The sequence below is a fragment of the Physeter macrocephalus genome, chromosome 14 (genome assembly GCF_002837175.3).
Source record: "Physeter macrocephalus isolate SW-GA chromosome 14, ASM283717v5, whole genome shotgun sequence".
Lineage (NCBI taxonomy): Eukaryota > Metazoa > Chordata > Mammalia > Artiodactyla > Physeteridae > Physeter > Physeter macrocephalus.
This window is the reverse complement of record NC_041227.1, coordinates 15,195,050-15,209,323: the sequence shown is the minus strand read 5'-3', so window position 1 is coordinate 15,209,323 and position 14,274 is coordinate 15,195,050. Positions and strand designations below refer to the sequence as shown.

The 14,274-nt window shown below is 44.0% G+C and overlaps 1 pseudogene; it reads left to right on the top strand.

Moving 5' to 3' along the window:
• Nucleotides 1-9,444: 9,444 nt before the first annotated feature.
• On the top strand, nucleotides 9,445-11,759 carry LOC102994405 (mitogen-activated protein kinase 6-like; annotated as a pseudogene).
• The last annotated feature ends 2,515 nt before the right edge of the window (nucleotides 11,760-14,274 follow it).

Sequence of the window (14,274 nt, the reverse complement as noted above, 5' to 3'; positions counted from 1 at the left end):
TCTGTTGCGGTGCGCGGGCTTCTCATCGCGGTGGCTTCTCTTGTTGCGGAGCACGGGCTCTAGGCGCGCGGGGTTCAGTAGTTGTGGCTCGTGGGCTCTAGAGCGCAGGCCCAGGAGTTGTGGCACATGGGCTTAGTCGCTCTGTGGCATGTGGGATCTTCCCAGACCAGGGCTTGAACCAGTGTCCCCTGCATTGGCAGGTGGATTCTTAACCACTGCGCCACCAGGAAAGCCCAGAAATTAACACAACATTGTAAAGCAATTATACTCCAATAAAGATGTTAAAAAATAATAAAATAATAATAATAATCACAGCTAGATTTCAGTGGGCCCTTCATGTGTGCAGGCACTGTGCTAAGAGATATATGTCCATTTTTTCCCTTTAATTTTTAAAATGACCTGTGAGGCATATATTGTTGTATAGCCTGCTTTTTTCCTCTCAAGAGTATGCTTTGGGCATCTTTCCATGTCGATAAATATAGCTGGGGCGGTAAGTACTTGATTCAAAGCCTGAGAAACTTAAACAGTCAGCAGCCACTGCCCAGGTGAAGATCAATAATAGTTAACATTTATTGAGTGCTTTATTACACACCAGGCCCTACGCTAATTGTTTAACATGAACTATCTCTCATTTGATCCTTGAGGCAATCTTGAAGTAGCTCCTATTATTATTCAGATGAGGAAGCTGAAGGTCAAAGAGGTAAGGAACTATCCAAGGTCAGACAGTGGGTGTAAATGGCTGAGCTGGGATTCAAACCCCGGTCCATCTGATTCTGGCACAGGGCTCTCAACCAGGAGGCTAATATGGGGGAGGACACAAAGGAAGGTTCCCACGTGGAGAAAGGAGCCACTGACAAATCCTGAAGGCAGGTAAGAGGGCAGGGTGGGCTGAGGCCACAGGGGATGTGGTTTCCAAAAGGCCACAGTTCTCCTTAGAGGGGACAGGAAGGCTTCCTGGAGGTGGTACCATTTGGACTGGTTCTATGTCTCCAGCCCAGAAAGGAGGCCTTTTCCTGGCTTATCAGCTCAAGTGATTTCCCATCAGACACACATGGGTTCAAATCCTAATTGTGTCACTCTCTAGATTTTTTTTTTAAACAGCATTATTGAAGTATAATTGAAATACAATAAATGACACCTATTTAAATTGTATAATTTGATGAATTTTGATATCTGTACATACCCATGAACTCATCCACCACAATCAAGATGATGAACGTTTCCATCACCCCAAAATTTTCTCCTAAGGCCCCTTTATAAGGCGTCCCCTCCTCATCGCAGCCCCATTCACAGGCAACCATGGTCACCATAGATTACTTTCTTTCACTATAGATTACTTTAAATTTTCTGGAATTTTATAGAAATGACATCATACAATTTGTACGTTTTTGTCTGGCTTTTTTCATTCTATTTTGAGATTCATCCATACTGCTCACATAGCAATAGTTTGTTCTTTTTTATTGCTAAATTATATATATATATATACGTATATATTCTGTGATATATATATATGTATATATATATATAGTAATACATATATCACAGTTTGTTTATCTCATTCCCCTGTGGATGGACATTTTTTTTCCCCAGTGTTTTGGGCTATTATAAAAGAAGCTGCTAAGAACATTCAGGTACATGTCTTTGAGTACACAAATATTTTCATTATTCTTGGGTAAATACCTAGGAGTATGATTGCTGGGTCATATAAGTGTATGTTTAACTTTTTAAGAAACTGCTGCAAACTATTTTCCAAAGTAGTGCAAGATAGTACAACAAAGTAGTTGTACTATCTTGCATTTCCACCAGCAGTGTATGAGAGTTCTAGTTGCTACAGTGAGTCTTTTCAATTTTAGCCATTCTAGATGCACTAGTTTTTTTTTTTTAATCTGTGGACCCCATAAACAGTTTCTTAGACTTCCTGAGCCCTGTTTTCTCATGTATAAAATGGAGATAATCATGTCAGCTTTGAAAGGTAGTGAAGATACAGTGAACTAGGACATATGGAGACTAGGACACAGTAAGCTCTTCATTAAAGGTGGCTATTTTATTACAACTGAATCCCAGCCATCCCATGGTCTGGCGACTTATCCCAGGACACAGCATCCTCCACTAGACGGTAAAGGCTGCCTCCTTTGCATGGGGTCAGTGCTGCTAGCCTGGAGGAATAACAATAGTGACATTGATGGTGCCAGGCACTCTGCTTGGTGCTTGTGTATGTTTGATCCTTATAAAGCTGTGTGAGGTGGTGGTTGTTTTTTTCCATTTTACAGATGAGGAAAACTAAGGTGTAGTAACCAGACATTGGCCAAGGTCACACAGCAGTTAAGTGATTGTGCTGGGTTTTGAACCTAGGTCAGTCCAATCTGGGGTCCAGAAGTCTTGCTAATGGAGGACCTGGCTCAGAATTAGTAAGATGGCCCTATCACAAAAGCATGCCCTGGACTTCCCTGGTGGTCCAGTGGTTAAGACTCCATGCTTCCACTTCCACGGGCACGGGCACGGGTTGATCCCTGGCTGGGGAACTAAGATCCTGCATGCCGCAGGGAGGCAAAAAAAAAACATGTCCTGAGGCTCCGGCTGTCTTCAGGCAGGTTCCCTGGAAGTGGAGCCTGAGGCAGGGTTGGGTACTTGTGGTTTATTAAGGAAGGAACCTGTAGGGAGGGAGGGAAGCGGATAGGGAGGGAACGGAGCAAGGATGTGGCCTCAGGTGAAGTCTTGCGAGGGGGCTGGTCTCTCGTTCCTGTCCCTTGGTTCCAGCTGGTCATTGGCTGTGAGTTACTCTGTGGGTGAGGTGACCCCTGACACAGTTCTCAGGAGAAGGAGAAACAGTAGGCCATTAGAAGCCAACAACCGAAGCATCTGGGGGGGATGGGCGTGCTGGCCCCATAAAGGACCCAAGAGGTTCCCAGAAGCACTCACACTTCTTGCCTGCCTAATGAACCAAGCTCTAGGGCATTCTGTAACGTTCACTTCTCAGGCTTGTTTTGGATAATTCTCCATCTTGCTGCGACCAGTATGTTGAACAAACCTTACCTGTGGCATGATCAAAACACACTTTTATTTTTGCCTTCCAATGGCCCTTTTAAAATGCACTCAGTAGAGAGACTTTTCCCCACCACTAGGTGAAAACCCATCCCCATTACTTTTCTCCCCACTCTCTAGAAACAGACAGTGCTATGGTCACTTTAGGTCACAAACACAATATCAATTTAGCAATCAGAATGTCCAGTCAAGCTACTAATCAAAACTCCCAGCCTGATTTGGGTTTAGACCTTCTCCCCTGGCCCCGCCTGGTACTGCTTCAGGCTGGCAGCCCCACTGCTGCCCTGGAGAAGGTAGCGGGGGTAGCGCCTCTCCTTCTCCTCCCCTCTCCCCCACATGGGGCCAAGGGGGCTGGGTAGAGACGGGGAAAGGAGAGGAGGGTCTCACTTGACCTGCCGCCATCCTGGCTGGCTCTGAGCTCGCTGTGCCCAGTAGACATTTAAAGCTGCCCCTTTCTGTCATGGGACGCTGTTGCAGGCTCATGGAAATGGCCATTGTGCTAGCCCTTTTCACTCCTGACCTTGATGGATGCAAGGGGGTCTCTTCCTGGGAGTCCCTAGCAACTCCTTCCTCAGTCTGTAGGCATCTAACATCGAATTCTAGCTTCTTGCTGAAGGTCCTATGGGACAGGGCCCAAGATGGCCCCTTATATGTGCTCTCTGCCTATGCTGGTCCATGGGAAATACTCAAGCGGACTTTGCCCTGAAGCACCTGGGTGTGTGGCCTGACCTCAGGACACCCACACTCTCTGGCTTCTTCACCAGTGCAGCTGGACAGCCCATTTCTCCCAGCCTCTAGATGTCGCTGCTCACATCGGACCACAAGGTCCCCACAGGGGTCACATGTTAGCCTCTCCAAATAGTCACGTCCTCCAGAAGAGCACCCAATACCCCATTCTACCCTTCCCCAAAGATGGCCACCAAAGGAGTCCATGCTCCTCTTGCCATCATAGGAAAACGTGGGTGAAAGTGGAAGTAATCATACATATAGGGGTTTTGAGTGACCGTGGCCAGATTTTATCATTTGTGAACTTTGGACTGTGCTCTTGAAAAGTGATCACTAGCTGTCATGGCAGAACCTTCTAGAAACATAGTACAAGTCACATCCACCTCCCTGAGCCTCAGCTTTCTCATATCTTCGTGGAGGTGACAATACCTACCTAACTGGCTTGTTGTGAAGGCTGAGTGATGTCGTGAATCTCCAAAGCGCTGCCGGATCTGACTCTGGGTCCACAATCACGGACCAGCAACTCCATCTTCCAGTGACTGTTTCTATGTGATTTTGCCTCCCTGGGTGTCAGTGTTCTCACCTGTCAAGTGTTACTTGTGAGAGCCCCTATCCAATAGAGTCTTTGCGAGGTTAGTTGGGTGAATACTTATGAAGCGCTCAGCACAGTGCCTGGTATTTGGTAAGAACTCGGTCCTTCCGGGTGTAAATAATACAGTGAGGCTGAGCCGGGCAGGCTCTTCGGGTGGTACTGGTGAGGCAGGGGGTGTGATGTCTCCACCCCTCCTGGTCCCCTCACCATTCCAGGCCCTGTTTGGGAAGTGCTTCAGCCCGGTTGCCTATGCCTCCAAGCAGTCATGCTGACTCAGGTTAGAAAATCAATGTGTGACCAGAAAAACACAGCTGGGCTCTCACCTCTTCTGGGAAATCCACACAGCCAGCCCACGGCACGTCTTTATTTCAAGTCAGAGAGGTGACCAGCTCTATTCTGGGTCCCGATTCCGAGGCTCTTATGAGCAAAAAGCTTGGCACACAGAGAAACAGAAGTCTCTGGCTCACGGGGCCCACAGATCATGAGCTTCGCACGACTCCCTAATGGGGTCAGGCATATCTGGCACCTGCCAAGCCCCTGACTTCTCCCAGCCCTGGTCTGGATAATTCTCAAGCCACGTCAGGCTCTGGATGGCTGGTTGGGCAACCCATGACCTCAGACTGGGTCAGACCCATCAGGTGAGCATCCGGTTAAGAGCAGGGAACATTTCGTCCTTCAGATTCACAGGGCCAAAGAATATGAACCCTCCCCATCCACGATTCAAACCCGTGACACGGCCATTTACTTTGGGCAAGTTCCTTCACGCCTCTGAGTTCTCATCTGTCAAATGCAGGCTAACGAGCATCTGCACCTTCTAGGACTGTTGTGAGATTCAAGTAATGAGTGTCAAGGGATGGCACAGACATTGGCAGGCACTCAATAAGGGGGGTGGAGGGTTATTATCACAAACAGGGGCACTGGGCACCAAGAGAATACAGTAAGAGCCACTGGAGAGCCAGACTGCCTGGGTTCAAAACCAGGCTACTCTCACCTTCTGTGTGGCCATGGAAAACCTTTCTGAGTCTCAGTTTTCACCTCTGTAAAATGGGAATGATGATAATAGGGTTATGAGGAGTCAGTTAGATTAGATATACTGGGAACAGTGCCTGGCACATAATAATCACTTAATAAGCATTAACTACTTTTGATTAGTCACACAAGTTAGTCATGGCACTGAAATCACACCAGTAAGGGTGTTTGACAGGATTAACAGGGACCGGAACTCATATTTAGTGAGTACCTACTATGTAGCTGGTGCTCCCAGAAGCCATATATTCACAGATGTGTATATGCACACACATCCACAAACACACAGTGAGGTAAGTGCTTATGTTTTCATTTTTTAAAACCTTTATGTTGGGGCTTCCCTGGTGGCGCAGTGGTTGCGCGTCCGCCTGCCGATGCAGGGCACACGGGTTCGTGCCCCGGTCCGGGAAGATCCCACATGCCGCGGAGCGGCTGGGCCCGTGAGCCATGGCCGCTGAGCCCGCGCGTCCGGAGCCTGTGCTCCGCGATGGGAGAGGCTACAACAGTGAGAGGCCCGCGTACCACACACACAAAAAAACAAAAACCTTTATGTTGTAAAACAAACTACAGATGCAGAAAATCATACAAATTAAAATTGTAGCTTAGTGAGTTATCTCAAGGGAAACACCCTTGTGCGTACCACCCGGTCACAACATAGAAATTTGCAGCCACCCCAGAGGCGCTTCCATGTACCCCATCCCAGTCACAGCCCCTCCCCGCAAAAGTAACCACTTACCTGACTTTTAGTAATTTTATCCTTGCATTTAAAAAAATTTTTTATTTATTTAATTTATTTATTTTTGGCTGCGTTGGGTCTTCGTCGCTTTCGCTAGTTGCTACGAGCGGGGGCTACTCTTCGTTGCGGTGCGCGGGCTTCTCATTGCAGTGGCTTCTCGTGTTGCGGACCACGGGCTCTAGGCGCACAGGCTTCAGTAGTTGTGGCTCGCGGGCTGTAGAGCACAGGCTCAGTAGCTGTGGCACACGGGCTTAGTTGCTCTGCGGTATGTGGGATCTTCCCGGACCAGGGCTCGAACCCGTGTCTCCTGCAGTGGCAGGCAGATTCCTAACCACTGCGCCACCAGGGAAGTCCCTACCCTTGCATTTCTAATGGTTTAATCACCCAAGTGTGCATCCCTAGACATTAAAGTTTAGTTTTGCCCATTTTTTAAAATTTTGATATGTTTTTAGGCCTCTTTTAATCCAAAGTTTCCCTCTATATCTCTTTCTTTCCCTTGCAGTTTATCTGTTGAAGAACTGAGGCTGATTGACCTGGAGAATTTCTCAAAGTCTGGATTTTGTCAATTGCATCCTCATACTACAGCTCAGCATGGCCCTTTGACCTCTTCATTTCCTGCAAATTAGCAGCTGAATCAGACCTAGGTTCCATCCTGTTGGCATGATTTTACGCAGTTCTGTGTTCTTTTCTCGAGAAGCACATAGACGGCTGGAGTTTCACTCTTTTCTTGATGTTAGCTGCTATTGTGTACAATGGCTAAGATATATTAATACATTGCAGGTTGCAAAATGACAATATTGCATCATTTTTTCCCTGTATTAGTGGTAATAAATTCATAAGAAGATGTTTTTCTTAATCTATGACTTGTTTACCCAGTGGTAGAGTTCGCATAGGAAAAGCAATGCCATCCTCAGAAGGTAAGCAATTAGTGTTTTTGCCAAATATTATTATGAACTCAGGGACTGAAACATACTTGATGAGTTTCAATCGATTGCAGTTGTCTTTGTTGCAGCTGAAATTGTCCCATCTTCAGGTTGGTTTCTGAGTCCTTTGGATGTGACCCTAGGGCCTTTGATAGCTTCCTTGTTGTCTGATATGACAAGATCTTCCAGGCTTATCTTGTATATTTCCTGCTGCTGATCTGGAATCAGCAGTTTCTCCAGGATGTCCTTTTATTCTTTTAAATAGAAAATGGCATTTCAAGACTAGAATCTGAGTGGTAGGTACTACTAGAATAGTCATTGTTTCTATGCCTTTCTAGTGGATAGAACTAGGTATTTTATATCTATAAATATTTATATATAATACATATGTATACAAATATACATATATTATATATGTATACACATATAAAATATGTATATATGTATATATTTATACATACATATGTATATTTTATGTGTGTATATATATTTATATGTATGTGTGTATATACATACATAGTATGCATTTCTTTTTTTAAAAAAGACACCTCTTGAACTCATACTGATTTTTCCAATGCAAATACAGCATGACAGGGCTTTTAATTAACCTCTTCTATATTACATCTGTATGTCCTTTCCCTCCACACTTAGAATATTTGATTTTCAAGGACACAGGAGATGATAAAATTGAAAGATTCTATAATTACTGATTTGCTTTAGCCCACTTTACACATACAACAGTCTTAGAATAACTATAGTAAAACTACCACTGTCAATTGGAATATTGAAAATGGATACAAACAGTTTTGATACACCATTCCCATTCTCTACCACTCTGAGGGACTGTACTACAGCTACATTGTTAGAGCATATAGGCATTACATGCTTTATTGTCTCTCTTTTTACCATCATTTAGCTTTAGTTCTACCAGTAGATATATATTGAATGCTTAACCATTCCTGAAGCTCACTCCCTAGTAGACTCTTCAGAAAGGGCTCACGGAGAAAGTACTCCCTGAGTGCTTTCAGGTTGATAATAGTTCTTTACAGAAAGTCAGTTTTGCTGGATATAAAATCTTTGACTCATACTTTCTTTCTTTGAGTACCTTAAATATATTACACCATTTGTTTCTGGCAGAAAGCACTGCTGATGAAGAGTCTGATTATAACCTCATAATAAAATCTTTTTGTCTAGATGCCCAAGATGCCTAAAGAATTTTTGTTGGTTACATGGCAGTGACTGCAGCAAAGCGAGAGCCTTGGAGACGCCGCTGCTGCCAGCACAGCCAGAGACCTGAGCCGACACTGGGGGCTGTCCGTGGGCTCCGCACTCCCTAGATGAGTCGGAGAAGTCCCGTTGTATCAGAGTAGGATGGACTGTAGCTCTGATTGTGATTGTGGTGAGCTGGAGCCACCTGATCACTAACAAAAGACATCTGTTAACCAACAGCCACCAGGGCTTCCTGTTGAAATATACAGCAACAAAGGAAGAAAAGAAGCAAAACGGAAACAGTGCCTACCAGCACCTTAGATTTATGCTGCTCAGGACCAGTCCAACACTGAATGTATCTGCACTGTGAGGAGAATGTTCATAGAAGCCTGTTGTGTGCATATTTATTCACATTTTTGTTAAATGTTAAATCCTTCAGCACAGTAAATCTGAGTGCATAGTATGTCATTTCATTCCACTTGAGTTTCTTGAGTGTTTTCTTTAAATGCCTGCAAAGTTGCTGCCCCTTTCTTGAACTATGAGTACTGCAATCTATTTCATTCTCAGTATGAGTAGAGCTTTTTGAGCTTTAAATCTAAGGGGAACTCAACGGGCCTGGTTGGCATATGCAATGAAACCATCTTGCTGTGGAAGCAAAATTAATTTTTTTCTACCTTTTTGAAAGATCTTTCCTTTTGATGCCAGTTTTCTTCCTTATTTACACAAGCTCAACAATTCAGAAGGAAAAGGCAATAGTAAGGCTTTCAAAATGGCAGAGAAATTTGAAAGTTTCATGAACATGCATGGTTTTGATCTGGGCTCTAGGTATATGGACTTAAAACCATTGGGTTGTGGAGGCAATGGCTTGGTTTTTTCTGCTGTAGAAAATGACTGTGACAAAAGAGTAGCCATCAAGATAATTGTCCTTACTGATCCCCAGAGTGTCAAACATGCTCTATGTGAAATCAAAATTATTAGAAGACTTGACCATGATGACATTGTGAAGGTGTTTGAAGTTCTTGGTCCTAGCAGAAGCCAGTTAACAGATGATGTGGGGTCTTACAGAACTGAACAGTGTTTACATTGTTCAGGAGTACATGGAGACAGACTTGGCTAATGTGCTGGAGCAGGGCCCGTTACTGGAAGAGCATGCCAGGCTTTTCATGTATCAGCAATAGTAAGGCTTTCAAAATGGCAGAGAAATTTGAAAGTTTCATGAACATTCATGGTTTTGATCTGGGCTCTAGGTATATGGACTTAAAACCATTGGGTTGTGGAGGCAATGGCTTGGTTTTTTCTGCTGTAGAAAATGACTGTGACAAAAGAGTAGCCATCAAGATAATTGTCCTTACTGATCCCCAGAGTGTCAAACATGCTCTATGTGAAATCAAAATTATTAGAAGACTTGACCATGATGACATTGTGAAGGTGTTTGAAGTTCTTGGTCCTAGCAGAAGCCAGTTAACAGATGATGTGGGGTCTTACAGAACTGAACAGTGTTTACATTGTTCAGGAGTACATGGAGACAGACTTGGCTAATGTGCTGGAGCAGGGCCCGTTACTGGAAGAGCATGCCAGGCTTTTCATGTATCAGCTGCTACGTGGGCTCAAATATATTCACTCAGCAAACGTACTGCACAGAGATCTCAAACCAGCTAATCTTTTCATTAATACTGAAGACTTGGTGCTGAAGATGGGCGACTTTGGTCTTGCACGGATCATGGATCCCCATTATTCCCATAAGGGTCATCTTTCTGAAGGACTGGTTACTAAATGGTACAAATCTCCACGTCTTTTACTTTCTCCTAATAATTATACCAAAGCCATTGGCATGTGGGCTGCAGGCTGCATCTTTGCTGAAATGCTGACTGGTAAAACTCTCTTTGCAGGTGCCCATGAACTTGAACAGATGCAGCTGATTTTAGAATCTCTTCCTGTCGTACATGAGGAAGATTGTCTGATCAGCGCAATTCCAGCTTACATTAGAAATGACATGACTGAGCCACACAAACCTTTAACTCAGCTGCTTCCGGGAATTAGTCGAGAAGCACTGGATTTCCTGGGACAAATTTTGACATTTAGCCCCATGGATCAGTTGACAGCAGAAGAAGTGCTTTCCCATCCTTACATGAGCATTTATTCTTTTCCAATGGATGAGCCAATTTCAAGTCATCCTTTTCATATTGAAGATGAAGCTGATGATATTTTGCTTATGGATGAAACTCGTAGTCACGTTTATAACTGGGAAAGGTACCATGATCGTCAATTTTCAGACCATGATTGGCCTATACATAACAACTTTGATATTGATGAAGTTCGGTTTGACCCAAGAGCTCTGTGCCATGTCACTGATGAAGAAGAAGTACAAGTCGATCCCTGAAAATATTTGGATGGAGATTGTGAGAAGTGTTTGGAGGATCCTGCTTTTGACACCAGTTACTCTACTGAACCTTGTTGGCAATAGCCAGATCATCATGAAAACAAATATTGTGATCTGGAATGCAGCCATACTTGTAACTACAAAACGAGGTCATCATCATATTTAGATAACTTAGTTTGGAGAGAGAGTGAAGTTAATCATTACTATGAACCCAAGCTTATTATAGATCTTTCCAATTGGAAAGAACAAGGCAAAGGAAAATCTGATAAGAAAGGCAAGTCAAAATGTGAAAGGAATGGATTGGTTAAAGCCCAGATAGCTCTAGAGGAAGCCTCACAGCAACTGGCTGAAAAAGAAAGGGAAAAGAAGCAGGGATTTGACTCTGATTCCTTTCTTGCAGGAACTATTCAACTCAGTTCACAACATGAGCCTACTGATGTTGTTGACAAATTAAATGACTTGAATAGCTCAGTGTCCCAACTAGAATTGAAAAGTTTGATATCAAAGTCAGTAAGCTGAGAAAAGCAGGAGAAAGGAATGGCCAATTTGGCTCAATTAGAAGGCTTGTACCAGTCTTCTTGGGATAGCCAGTCTGTGGGTGGTGGGGAGGACTGTTTTCTCATAAATCAGTTTTGTTGTGAGGTAAAGGAAGGATGCGCAAATTGAAAAGGAAAACACTTACACCAGTTACCTGGACAAGTTCTTTAGCAGGAAAGGGGATACTGAAATGCTAGAAACTGAGCTGGTAGAGGATGAGAAGCTTGGGGAGAGAGGAAATGAGGAAGGATTTCTGAACAACAGTGGGGAGTTCCTCTTTAACAAGCAGCTTGAATCCATAGGCATCCCACAGTTCAGTCCAGTTGGGTCACCACTTAAGTCAATACAGGCCACATTAACACCTTCTGCTATGAAATCTTCCCCTCAGATTCCTCATAAAACATACAGCAGCATTCTGAAACATCTGAACTAAAACACTCAGCAGACATTTCTTTTTGTATTCTTCATGAAATGTGTTTTGTCTTCTTTATTACTAGTGTTTAAGTCATTTTTTAACTTGAATCAGATGGTGTCATTTAGAAAAGATTTTTTCTTGGTTTTTAGAATCCAGACTTTTTTCCTACATGTGAGATGGAGCTCATGAAGATACCTGGTCACCTCGTTTTGTTGTAAGTGTGTGTATGGAATTTTCTGTTCTATTGCTAATCTTCTGTTTCTATGTGGGGATTTGGGAGGAATCACATCTATGCTGGGCATCACTGCCTTCATCTTACCAGAATTCCCAACTGCTATCATTTTTACAGATGAGGAAACTGAGCCCCAGGGTGATTTGCCCAACATCACACAGCTAGTGGCAGAGGATAAATGTGTGTGAGTCTGCTGTCCTGCATGGTACAGAGAAGATGCTTAACGTACACTACTCTTCCCTGTCTCCCTCCCTTCCTCCCTGTTTCCATCTGTCAGCGTCCCTTCAGGATACCTTACTGAAAATTAAATGAGATTATCCAGGTAAAGAGCTCATCACACTGCCAATGAAAATGTGTTCAACAAATAGTAGCTGTTAGTATAGAATTTATGGTTGAAGGAACCAAGGGTTAGAGAGGTAAATAACCGCTCCAAGGTTACACAGCTGGTGAGTGATGCAGAGAGGATTTAGACTCAAGTCTGCCTGACCAAAAGCCAGCTTGCTTCCTCCTATACCAGTGGTTCATAACTGGGGACAATTTTGTCCCCCAGGGCATATTTTTCAATGTCTAGAGACATTTTTGCTTTTCACCACTGTGAGTGTGGGGTGCTGTCATCTAGTGAGTAGAGGCCAGGGATGCCATTAAACACCCTATAATGTACAGAATGGCATAATCCACTCCCAACAAGGCCTGTCCAGCCCCAAATGTCAATATTGCCAAGGTTGAGAAACTATGTCCTATACCATGGTGCTATCCCAGGATCCTCCACCCCCACCCCCCTAGCCCATCTAACATCTGGAAGAAACTGCCATGTTCTTCTGGCCCACCTATGTCAGTTCCCATCTCCCTGCAATTCCTCTTGCCCCAAGGGTAGGGAAAGGAACAGATTGTTTAAGGTCATCTCCCAGGACTCGGGCTACCACGGGGGGGGGGGGGGGGCGGGGGGCGCGGGGGGTGAAGGTCTGGCTGAGGAGAGGGGTTTATCCCAAATGCCTAGGACGACATGGTTTGGACAGGATCATCCCTTGCCTTTTGCCACAAGAGCTGCCATTTGTAAAACCACTCACTGTTTGTCTGGCATGGGGCAAGGTGTTCCCTCTTATAAACTTATTTAATCAGCTTTTTGCCCATGAAGAACTAGAATCTTTGGAAGTTTGAATGATTTGGCCAAGGTTACACAGCTGGGAATAGGGATGCCAGACTGTGGTAGGCTGAATATTGGCCCCCCAAAGATGTCCTTGTCCTAATCTCTGGAACTTGTGCATATCTTACCTGGTATGGTAAAAGGAACTTTGCAGATGTGATTAAGTTAAGGATCTTGAGATGGGAGACATTGTATCTATAGTCAACAATAATGTACTGTACACTTAAAAATTGGTTAAGAGGGTAGATCACGTTAAATACTTTTACCACAAGAAAAAATTTTAAGAAATATTTTTAAAGAGGGAGGCAGGAAGATCAAAGTCAGCAGTAGATATGACACCAGAAGTAAGAGGTTAAAGCAATTCGAGGAAGGGACCATGATTTATGGAATGCAAGTGGCCTCTGGAAGCTAAAAAGGCAAGGAAATGCATTCCCCCCCCATTGAAGTCCCCAGAGAGAATGCATCCTTGCCAGCACCTTGACTTTAGACTTCTGACCTGCAGAACTATAAAATAAATTTGTGTTGTTTCAAGCCACTAAATTTGTAATAATTTATTACAGCAGCAATATGAAACTAATACATAGATATAGGAAAAAAATCAAACAAAAACACAGGATGCCCAGGAATTCCCTGGTGGTCGAGTGGTTAGGACTCCGTGCTCTCATTGCCGAGGGCCCAAGTTCAATCCCTGGTTGGGGAACTAAAATCCCACAAGCTGCGTGGTGTGGCCAAAAAAATTTTTTAAATTAAAAAACCCCCCAAACCGCAGAATGCCCAGTTAAATTTGAATTTCTGATAGACAAAAATTTTTTGGTATAAGTACATCCCAAAAGTTGCATACTTAAAAAGAAATTATTGTTTGTATGAAATTCAAACTTAACTGAGTCTTCTGTACTTTACCCTAGAAGTGATAGAGCCAGAGCAGGAGTGAAACCCAGGATCCTCCACCCCCACCCCCACAGCCCATCTAACATCTGGAAGAAACTGCCATGTTCTTCTGGCCCACCTATGTCAGTTCCCATCTCCCTGCAACTGGCCAAGGTTGAGAAACTTAGAGCCAGAGCATGGTGCTATCCCAGGATCCTCCACCCCCACCCCCCTAGCCCATCTAACATCTGGAAGAAACTGCCATGTTCTTCTGGCCCACCTATGTCAGTTCCCATCTCCCTGCAACTGTTGCCTCTTGCCCCAAGGGTAGGGAAAGGAACAGATTGTTTAAGGTCATCTCCTGGATACTCTTTTGGGCTGTTGAGTCCTCCTGGACCACACAATTTCTCTCTAGAAATGGTTTAGTGTCTTTACCAAGACATTA